Source organism: Mustela nivalis (genome assembly GCF_964662115.1).
Source record: "Mustela nivalis genome assembly, chromosome: 6".
Classification (NCBI taxonomy): domain Eukaryota; kingdom Metazoa; phylum Chordata; class Mammalia; order Carnivora; family Mustelidae; genus Mustela; species Mustela nivalis.
The window spans coordinates 8,147,688-8,158,989 of NC_139025.1; the positions used below are offsets into that span (position 1 = coordinate 8,147,688).

Genomic DNA, 11,302 nt, shown 5'->3' on the forward strand with positions numbered 1-11,302 from the left:
CCAAGAGATGAGCCAGAAATGCAAGTGGGTCAAGAGGCCCCACCTTGCCCCTCACCCCCTCATTAAACTAGATCGAACTCAGTTTTCTCATCTGTAAAATGGGAGCTCTAATGCGGATTCTGGCTACCTCCAGACTGAGGGGGCACAAAGGGGAAAATAATAAATGTGGAAGGGTTTGCTAGCTAGAAATACAATTTTATTTAGATAACAATATATAATTATATTATTAGGCTTTTTAAAACAGTTTGGAAATAAGAGAAGGAAAGAGTGAGCAAACTAAACACATCACCTAGACAATCTATGCTGATTATAAATATACACAAGTGTGTTTATTGCACAATGTAAATTTTCAAAATACATATAAAAAGCTTAAAAATAATAAAAATTACTTTAGATTTACCACTGAGAAAAAAAAATTCACTATACTTTATACCATATTTCCCTCTAGTTTCTATGTTTAAAAAATAATTATACTTACATAAGTATTTGTATTTATATCATTATTAGCATATGTGTATATATAATATGACATCACTATCACTATGTTATGTGACATTTGCCGTAGTTAGGTCATATAGCTGTACTCTATAACATGGTATAGTCATGGTAAGCCCATATTGTAGATACCATATGCAATATAATTGTGAATTATTTCATATGGTTATAGAATATATATACACCTATGTGTGTGTGTATATATATATATAATGCAGGTTTATGTTATTAAATATGTTATTATAAATTTGTACCAATTTTAATTTTTTTAGAGTGAGTAAATCACTTATTAAAAAATCATCAGTACAGGGGCAACTGGGTGGCTCAGTGGGCCCAGCCTCTGCCTTCAGCTCAGGTCATGATCTCAGGGTCCTGGGATCGAGACCCACATCGGGCTCTCTGCTCAGCAGGGAGCCTGTTTCTCCCTCGCCCTCTGCCTGCCTGCCGTTCCCCCTGCTTGTGATCTCTCTCTCTGTCAAATAAGTAAATAAAATCTTAAAAAAAACAAACAAACAAAAATCAGCAGTACAGAGGTGCCTGGCTAGTCAGTCAAGATAGCCTGTGACTCTTCAACTCATTGTTGTGAGTTCAAACCCCACAGGGGGCACAGTGCTCAATGAAAACCAAAACAAAAAATAACACAAAGGCAGTCTTCTCCCATCTCTACCATTTTTCTTCCAAAAAGGTTTACTTCTCAATGATGAATAATAACACACTGGATACACTGTTTTGTACCTTTCTTTTGTCACTTAAAATGTATCTTCAAGATCATTCCATATCAGTATATATGTATATCTGCTTCTTTCTTTTAAATGGCTGAATGATATCCCATTTGTTTTATTTAATCTACAAATCTAAGTTGTTTCTAATCAATCACAATCCCAAACAAAACCACAAAAAGCACATTATGATGCCTATGTGTCAGTACAAAAGAAAGCCAAATTGCTAAAATGGAAGCAGGTTAAAGACTATGGATCATGTAAAGTTCGATACCTATAGACCAACTTTTCCTGCAAAGAGGATGTACTGATTTACCACTTACATGCATAATGTATACAAAATTCCTTCTCTCCTTCTTATTTGCATTTGGTATTTTCTTTATAATGAAAAAGTTGACAAACTGTTTTTTAATAGTCATTTCTGTGTGTTTGGGGACTTTGTTTTTGGTGAATTGTCTAACATTTTTCTCTATTTTTCCCTTTGGACTATTTTCCTATATTAATGATTTATGGGAGCTCTTTATATATTAAGGAAATTAGTCTATGGTATGTTACACATGTTACAAAACAGGAGTTTGAAATTTATAAAAAATAAAATGTATCCATCTTTACCTTACAGCTCTGGACCTTGGGTCATGTTTAAAAAGGCTCTCCTAATTCTGAGAAATTACACCAAAGATCGAGGAGAAGTACAGCAGCAGGTAGAGAAAATGGCCCATGTGCGGAGAAGGCACAGAGCACTGGAGCAGCTGGTAGCGTTCGTAGGTAGAAGGGTGACGTAGGACAGGCCAGAGGAGAGAGTAGCAGGAAGAATGATCTGTGGGAAAAATGGGAAACCTCTGAATGGCTCCATCCAATCAAGGAAGGGACTTCACCAGATCTACGCTCTGAACGCGTCACAGTAGGATGAAAGGGGTTGGCGGGGGCCCGGGAGGGAGCAAGGAGACCTGAAGCCCAGGTGGATGGCGCTGGCAGGTGGGAGGAGGGTGGGGAAGCGGGCACGGGGGTGGACTTGGATTTGCGGCACCTGTAATGGGGACCCGAGGAGAGGAAGCTGCGATGGAGGGATGCTGGCTGGATGGAGATCCCACTGAAGGTGGCAGGAAACACAGGAGGTGACAGGCGGCGGAGACAAACGCTTTGCTTGGAGATATGCTAATCTTGAGGCCTCCTTGAGAAACCCACTTGAGTCTACCTCACAAAGGCAGCTGTCTGCAGGAGGCGGTGCTCAGGAGAGAATGATGCGGGCACTCCGTTACCTGGAGAAGTGCCTGAATCAGTCCCGGTCACGGTGTCCTCCTCTGTAAAATGAAAGGCATCACTTACAAGGAAAGAAACACATACAGCTCCTTGCAAAGGTCGTGTGATTTTAGGGGCTACCCCAAAGACCTCATTTTAACTTAAATACCTCTGTGAAGACTTCATCTCCAAATACAGTCATGTTCTGAGATTCAGGATGTGAATTTGGGGGCACATGTTTCTGCCCATCCCAGGGTACATGGTGAGTTTCAGGCCCTCGGCTGGATTCTGAGGATATAGGGGTTCAACCTCTGCCTTTGGGGAGCACAGGGGATGAATACACAAAGTATGATCAGCTAATCAATCAAGTATAATCAATCAGGGAGAGCTAGGTGTGCGATCTTGTGGGAGAGCACCAGGAAAGTTGCATCACCTGCAAAAAGTGTAGGCTGCTGAGGGTAAGTACAAACACCCAGGCACGCACTGACTGCCAAGAATGCTGTTTTGGTTTTTTTTTTGTTTTTTTTTTTTTTAGCCTTCACCAGACTTTAACTCGCAGTGTCGAATTTCACGATTTGCAAAGCATTTTCAAACCAATTATCTCATTCGGTCATCCGAAGGGCCCACAAGGGAGACAAGGTAGGGGTCACCACCCTGCTTTCCTAGCTAGGGAAACGGAGGCATAGCCAGGTGCGGGGATGTGGAGTGCCCATTCAGCCCTCCTTCCGGACACCATCCTGCCACCCAGGAAAGCCGTGGACACACGGAAAAGACTTTGAGATAGAACAAGAGAGGGAAATCCGAAGCACCCAGAAAGGTCATTCTGAAAACCAACAGAACAATGATGAATGCCGGCTTTTCTGCCAAATTGCAAAGAAGATTGAGACCCCACTGCTTCTTCCCTGCTGCCCTATGTCTACACCGCTGCCCCTCCCAGTGACGGCCACCGCAGGAGGGGTGCCCGACGGTCATGAAGGCAGGCCCCTCCATCACTGGCGAGTTCTGGAGCCTCCTCTGTCGCCCCCATAAAGCCACAGGGAGACGAAGAAGGTATAATTAAGCAATAATGACCAGGCAGAAGTCTTTCTGGGACACATAATGGGATGTTAAAGGCTCCAATCTTGACCCTCTAGCTGCCTATTATGAGGCCGGTGAAGACAGATAAACAGATTGTTACGGCCCCTATAAGCCTCGGACATTAATTTGAAACACTCCCGCTCATCACGGCTCAGTCCTGCCTCTTCCACTCCTTAAAAAAAAAAAAAAAAAAATTGTGAAGGTTTGGCACTCGATATAGGTCTTATTTCTACCTTCTTTAGGTTATCATTAGTGGCAATCGATGTGTGCAGGGGTGTAGCAGAGAGGGCCGGGTGAAGAGGTAGAGAGGGAGGTGCTGAGACATTGAAGGAGAAGATTCCCAAGGTTGGTCTGGGAACTCCAAGCCCCCAGAAGCAAACCTGAATCTTCAGTTCTCCCAGCACATAATTACAGAGCATCCACTCTAGGAGCATCCGCTGCTAGGAGGGCTTATGTCCTGCTGGGAAGAAGATAAAAAATAAAGAAGCAAACAAATAAGAGAGTGAGACACTTGAGTTTGTAGGAAGTGCCAAGCAGGGAGTGTGGCCAGGCAATCCGGTAGGGCCACTGGGTGGTTGGGGTGAATTTAGAGCTCCGACCCCGTTGCTGGGGACCAGGGCTCTGAGTTCCGGACTGGGAGCAGCAAACATACAGGCCTTGCAGCAGGAAGGAGCTGGCGGGGGGGCATTTCTCAGAATTAACTCGTGTTTCTTTCACTTACCTTCCCCAGCCTTTCTCAGTCCTTTGCTGCTGCTATTTTTATGATGAACCTGATCTCTTCTGTGGCTCTGGAGAACCAAAGAATCCCATGGCCATGCTTTGGCCGTTTGGCAGAGGGCAGCGATGTAGTCGGGGAAGTTAACTTTCCCACCTTTGACAGAGGCTGGCCAGTCCCAGGCCTGCTGTCAGGATGCTCCAGACACCTGTTAAATTAAATTCCTGCCTTACATCGCAGAAGTTCTGGGTTCATTTCGGGTTCTTGTTTCCCACTTGGCAGAAACTGAGCTATCAGCAGTCAAAGAGGGAGAGACACTAAGACAAATTAAGAGAAAAGTAATCACAGGGTACAAATGACTTGCCTTGACTGACAAGACAGCACCCTCCCCTACACCAGTGCTGGGAGAGCCGGCCGCCCTCATGTCTCGCTGGTTGACACCCGGGCCCAGAGACTCTGGGGCCAACCCTGCCTCCCTCTCGAGGCCTCTGGAGAACCTGGCACCTAAGCCAGCATCCAGGCCCATGAGGGCCAGCCCTAGGCAATTGGGAGATGGCAGGATGCTGTCTCCCATGGGGGCTATGGTTTGCCTGGGCTCGGACTCCCAGGACAGGCACAGCTCTCCGGAGAAGAATGGAGAGAGAGAGTGGAAATTCAGAGGGCATCTCCAAAGCAGCACTTTTGCCATCCCTCACGGACCCTCACAGTGCCACTTTTGCATTTCCAACCCTGGGGTCCAATACCCAGCCTGACACATACGATGAGCTCAGTAAAAATTTCCATTTTACTGAGCATACACCCATAAATGAATGAATGAGGGCAGTCCTGCTTCAACAAAGATGCCATTTGGATGAGCCCCCCCTGAACCTGCCCGTCCTCATCCTGGACGTCCTCATCCTCATCCATATCAGCAGAGAGGCTGAGATGAGGTCTTTGGTCTGTAGCCTCCCAGAATTTGGAGAGCTGCCTAAACCCTGCCCCTGAAGGAGGCACCCTCCCCAGATGCAAGCATGTTGGAACCTACATGCAACTCACAGAAATGGCGGCACTCATGCTCTTGAGAAGTCATACTCCCAGGTTCGACTACTTGATTAGAATTTGAGGATCGTGGAAGTAGAAGGAAGTTCCTCCAGGTGAATTGCACCAGTGTTAACTGAATCACGTTTTAGCAAAATATGGTTTCTGCTCATCTTCAATGTTTGTGTGGGCAAGTCGAGGGCCCATTGGTCCCATTAACCACCACCAATAAATATTTCTATCACCACTGTCATTTCTTCATTGTCCTGGATTGTGTTGCTGGCTGCAAATCTTCACCCTCCCTGCTTCTATGACCTCATCAGGGGTGCAGGGGACCCCACACTTTGACTTTGGCTTTGGCCATCAAATTTGCATTGGTCAAGATGGTAGAGGCAGATGTGACAGCACGTGAGTCCTGGGCCCGAGTCTCAGAGACCTAGCAGGTTGCTGCTTGTCCTTTGACTCTTCTGCCCCTCCCACAAGAAGACCATGCATGTCCTGGAGGAAAGGAGCAGGGCCATCCCGGCCAGCAGATGCATGGGCAGTAGTACTTCTTATCATAAGCCATATGGTTTTATGGTTGCTTGTCACTCGGCAGTGTTGTGTCAACAACTAACTGATGCATCTCCAACTCGCTTTTTTATTGTTGTGTAACAAATTACCCTAAACTCAGAGGCTTAAAATACTCCAAATTAATTACTCATGGATTCCCTGGGGGCGGGTTAACTGTGTCCTTTTCTCAGAGTCTCAGCAGCTTGAAGTCGAGGTGTTGGCTGGAGCTATGTCACCTTCCAAAAGGGGCAAAATTCAGTTCGTCGTGTGTGGGGGGTGTCTACCAGATGTTTCTCATAAAACTTCCTCTGCAGTCCCTATCCCAGCACGGCAATAGGCAAACAGGAGAACCTCCCTGCTTTTCAAAGCCGACTTGATCAAATCAGGCCAAGGCAGGACAATCTCCCTTTTGACTAACTCAAAGTCAACTGACTGCAAACTGTTAATAACATCAGCAAAGTCCCATCACCTTTGCCATGTAACCTCACCATGGGAGAGACAACCATCACACACACAGGTTCTGTCCCATTCCAGAGAAGGCATTTAGGTATCCTATGTATCCCAGGAACATCTTAGAATCCTGCCTACTGGGGTCCTCATTATGTCTAGTGACACAGAACCCCATTCTCAGCTGGCCAAGAGTTGCTTCGGGAGAATTTTATGTTGGCGGTCAAAGGGGACTTCGACCTCCAAATGTACACAGGTTTTGTTGTTGTTGCCCTTTTTGTTGTTGTTGTTGTTGTTTGTGGTTTTGGGGGGATTTTTGTTTTGTTTTGTTTTAGATTTGGTTTTTACTTCCAACCCTTTCCGTGGGAGTTTGACAAACAATTCAACAGCATGAACTTGTAGGCTGAAAAAAAGCTCAGTCTGTCCCCGTGGTGTGTCGCCTACCACATAGGAAGTAAGCAGCTACATCTCACTGTCTTTGGAGGCTTTGGAATCATAGAGACAAAAGTTCGAATACTGGCTTTACAATATTTACCTTACGACTAATTGTACTAGACACACACACACACACACACACACACACACACGACAGATTATTAGAATTTCTTTGATGAGCACTGATTATTTTTCCTGGGTTCAAGTCCTCGGTCTACTTCTTGTGGACCTTGGGGAAGTCAAGTTCCTTCTCTGTTCTTCTGTTCTCCTTATCTATAAAAGACCAATAGGAATAACAGGAAGAAGTCTTGCTACACAGAGTTGTGAGAATTAAAGTAATAGAGGTGGTGAGAGGAGCCATTAGGCTCGGCTGGCATGGATGTCCATCGGTGGCCACAGTCCGACTTCTGTCACTCATTCTTCCCCTCTTTCTTTTGTTGATGACACCGACAGACTGCAGGAGACACACCAGGAAAGTGAAAAAGTAGAGGTCAGTTGGGCGGCCGCTGGTCCCCCAGAGATGAGCCCCGTGGGCAAGAGAGACTACAAGAACTATGTCTAAGCGTAGCATTTCAAATTTTATCACCCCCCCCCAACAAAGAGAACAAATAAAATAAAGTAGAACTTAGTGCAAGGAAAGCCCATGAACGACGATGAAATGTGTGTGGAAAGGGAGGCGGTGCAAAGGGGAACAGGCGTGAGGAGAGCTCGTCAGTCGCTCAAAATGATGGTCCCGGCCCTGGCTCTCATTTTAAGGGAGATACTGGCAGCAAGAATGTGTCTTGGGCCTCGGGAGGACGAGAAATAGGTCACCTCAGGACTGTGAGGCCCAAGAGGAAGACGCTCCACAGAAAATGCAGGGATTGGCTTCTGTGGCCCCACCGATGTTTCTGGAACCTCTTTGTTTATACCTCGCAGTACATAAACTTGAAATTTTAATTCAGGTTCAATTCAGATGCAAATGGCTCTGTCCAAGTGGTAAATGGGAAAGAAAGACCAGGATGGCGGCAGGGACCTTACTCCTTCCCGCACCATTTCGGTGTTCTCTGAGTCATGACGATGTAAGTTTGGGCGTCTAAGCTACAGCCTCCTGGGATGAGTAATGAGGGACCATCCCCCATCCGTTTTCCTCGTGAGCTGGATGGCAAATCCAATTAGTTATCTCTGAGGACAACCCGTAAATATTATCAGGACATAAAATATTGTGGGCATTTGGAAAGAAAATACAGTCATCTAAATATTGATGTTTCTCCACGGAGAATTGGAAATGGGATATTGGAGCAGGGAAGCAGCTTAAGGCAGAACTCACTCAGCCTCCCTGGTTCTGAGACAGAAGGGGGCAGCGTCCTGGATATTCAGTTTTTATTTGTGTTCCTTCTTTTGACCATCCGTTCATGAGATCAACGAGCCCAGGGGTGGCCTTCCTGCCAGGCCCAGTGGAGGACCCTGGAATTAAATATAAAGAAGACAACGTTGCTGTGACATAGGATTATATGATAGACTGAGAAATTGGTGAGTGAACTGACATTTTCATCCGTGTGGTGACCAAAGACAAAGAAGCTCAGGGCTCTGGGCAGTCCCTGGCCTGCAGTCTCCAATCCACTCAGATATATCGGGGAAGGCTTCCTGGAAGAGGTTGAATCCACAACAAGTCTTGAATGCCTGAGCTCATTTGCTTCTGTATCCTGGGCATGGGGCACAGGCCTGACCCCAGCCAGGTGTGCACAACGTACGAGTGTGTACAAAGAAATCCACCTCAGGGATTTGCCTAACTCTTTGCGAGGACTGTAAACTCAAACACCTCCAGGGGCCAAACTGGTGTTTTCTAGAAGTAAGGAGGTCAGCTGCAAGACTCCAGAGCAGAATGGAGATGATGGTGACCACGTGAGCAGAGCCAGCGGTAGCCACGCACGATTATGGGCTCAACATGACCAACGCTCTCAATTTACTCCACAGAAATTAGAGACCTAGATTCCTCTTATGAGATCGCCCGATCTGTCTATGTCAGCAATGGGTTCGAGTATTTTAAACACTCAGGGGGCCCAGCAATCCACGTCTGGGGCCCATGTGTGGCTTTGGGCCTGCCAGTCCGTGCCTGCTGATTTACTCATAGTCCTAGGAAGCTTGGCAGAAGTTCGGTCTGCATTGATGAATTCGATCTTCCACAAAGTTAAGTGTGGAGATGGGGGCATCAGGCACATAGAGGTTGCTAAACAGGTCCTTATTCCGCAACATCGTTCTGCCTGCCCCTGCTGAGAAAATGATGAGATGAGTGAATGAGGGAGCCGGACAGCAGAGCCGAGGAAGGGATTTAAGCAGAGGAAATGGCACAGATGGAAACAAGGCAGCTTGGAATGTTCAGGAAACCCCTCAGACTGCCGGTGGTAGATGGGAGCATGGTAGGATCTGAGATTGGGAAGAGGCAGGGATCAGGCCTTGAGCCTTGAAGGCCAGACCAAGGACAGGAAGCTTTATCCTGAAATCAATGCACAAGAACTCAGGCAAGCTTCTCATGTGTTCTGAGACTTTGTTTCTCCAACTGCAGAATGAGGACAACAGGAGTGGTTACTTCTTAAGGTTGTCATGAGGACCCCATGAGTTCATACCCCGAGGGTGGGGACTGGGTGCTCAAAACTGCCGGGCCATCGACACCATGCATTGCTGTCAGGCCAGCCTTGACCTGCCACGAGCAAGCCCAGGCCAGACCAGCTACCCCCTGGACCCAAAGTAGCCAGGCAGGTGATAGCACTCCAGATGCCAAGAATATAATTGTGGGGGCCTCCTCTCTGTGTTGTCAGCCAACAGAGGACAGGAAAGGAGGATGCTCTTCTTAGATGACCCTCTTGCTGGGACCACAACCTGGAGCCCTACAGAGACGGGAGTTCAGTTCCTTCCCACTCCAGTCACACTAAGAGCCTGTCATGTGTGTTTAGGGCAATCACATTCGTGGGTCACAGGTGTCTGTAAACCCCAAGGGCTTGGACTTTAAAGAAGTAAACACCTACAGAGTTTTGATGGTGCTAAGTCATCGTGACAGTGTCAACTACCACTTCCTTCCCCCCCTGAGCACCACTGATCTTCAGGCTGACAGCAAAAGGCAGCCATGGAGATTTCCACTGCCCAGAAGAAGAGACAGAGGTTCCTAATGTTCATCAAGTTGCTCAGGGCTGCCGGGTGAGGGAGCGGTGAGGCCAGCTTTGCATGGCTCTTTCATGGTGGCTCAGAGGATGAGGTTCCTGGCACCCCCCTCAGCAAGCCCAGCCTGCAAAGGCTGAGATGTGGGAGGGCTCTGATACAGCAGGGCTGCTGGCATGAGTGACAGAGCTCTAAGGACAGCAGTGGGGCCATGAGCTCAGCAAAAACCCACCCCCACCCGGTGCGGCAGCTCCTTCCACACGTTCTCTCCCACAAATAAATAAATAAACCCCGAACAAGAAAAAGGGGGGAAAAAAGTTTCTGACTTTCTGTAACCTTTTCTGAGAGTTCAGGTTATTTCTTTAATGCATTTGTCTGCTTTAAAATTGTCTCCTTAGCCTCTCAAGGGAAACCAATATAATACACCATCACATTTCTCACCGGAGAAAAAAGAACACTTACTCTTAATAGGTGGCAATTTTGCCAGATGTTATTGACATAGTAAGTGCGAAATTTCCGTGATACTCAATGCAGAGCACAGCAGATTAAAGAACAATGAGCACAGTGCAAAATGAAGTTTCAAAAGCCGCAGTGTCAAAGTCAGGGAAGGTGTAAAAAAATTACATCTTCGCAACACGATTAAGAGCAAGTTTACTAATTACTCCATCCAGCGCAAATTTCAGAGTAAATGCCCCAAGACTAGGACAAGTTTCACAGGTGTTATTTTTTCCCCTCTGTGCTTGTCAGCATTTCTTTCTGAGGCGGGAGAGAGAGAAAGAGAGAGAAAGAGGAGCCGAGTGGGGTCGGGGCTGCCCCCTTTCTGGCATAGAAGGGGAAGGGGTCCGTGGGTCAGCAGGCTGCGATGCCCATTGGCCATCCCCTAGACACTTTCCAGCAATCAAGGAAGCCGTGTCCGGCTCCAGGGAATCCACCGGGCCCTGCATGAGAGGCGGAAAGGGCACCAAATCCGCACTTACGTCTGTGAGCAGGAACCCTTACCACATGCCTCCTGCCTCCCAAAACCAATTTGGACAGAAAGAAACAGAAGCTCAGTGATGAGACTCACACAGACTCTGGGTCTCCAAGGTAGGTCCTCAGGCCGACAAAGCTCATCCTCCAGTCTTTCTCTCGAACACACTGGTGGCTTTAAATTGCGTTAGAAGCAGTGAAAATCCTTTTCCAAATGAAAACTTAAATTTCCAAAATACAAGACAGATGAAAGCAGAGCTACTGCCCTGGGGACTGGGAGCAGCGAGGTTGTCTTGGGTTCCAACATAGCCTTTGCTCTGTGTTTCTTGGGAGGGGGGGGGTCCTCGAGTGGTCTCCTTCTGTGACCCATGTCTGAGACCGCATGTGTGACTGTCCCTCTTCACACGCATGCACATGCATGCACCCATACACACAAGAGGGGACGGGAAGATCTCAAGGAATTTCCCAGGTTCTCAAAGAGATTTACGGTTCTCCCCAAATT

General features: G+C 47.1%; 1 long non-coding RNA gene across 1 annotated transcript; it reads right to left on the reverse strand.

Moving 5' to 3' along the window:
- Positions 1-1,944: 1,944 nt before the first annotated feature.
- LOC309867427 lies at positions 1,945-2,762 on the reverse strand. Its single transcript, XR_014313170.1, has 3 exons — positions 2,623-2,762; positions 2,242-2,515; positions 1,945-2,031 (listed from the first exon to the last, which is right to left on the reverse strand). It is a non-coding gene; the product is annotated as an uncharacterized lncRNA (long non-coding RNA).
- Between the last annotated feature and the right edge of the window lie 8,540 nt (positions 2,763-11,302).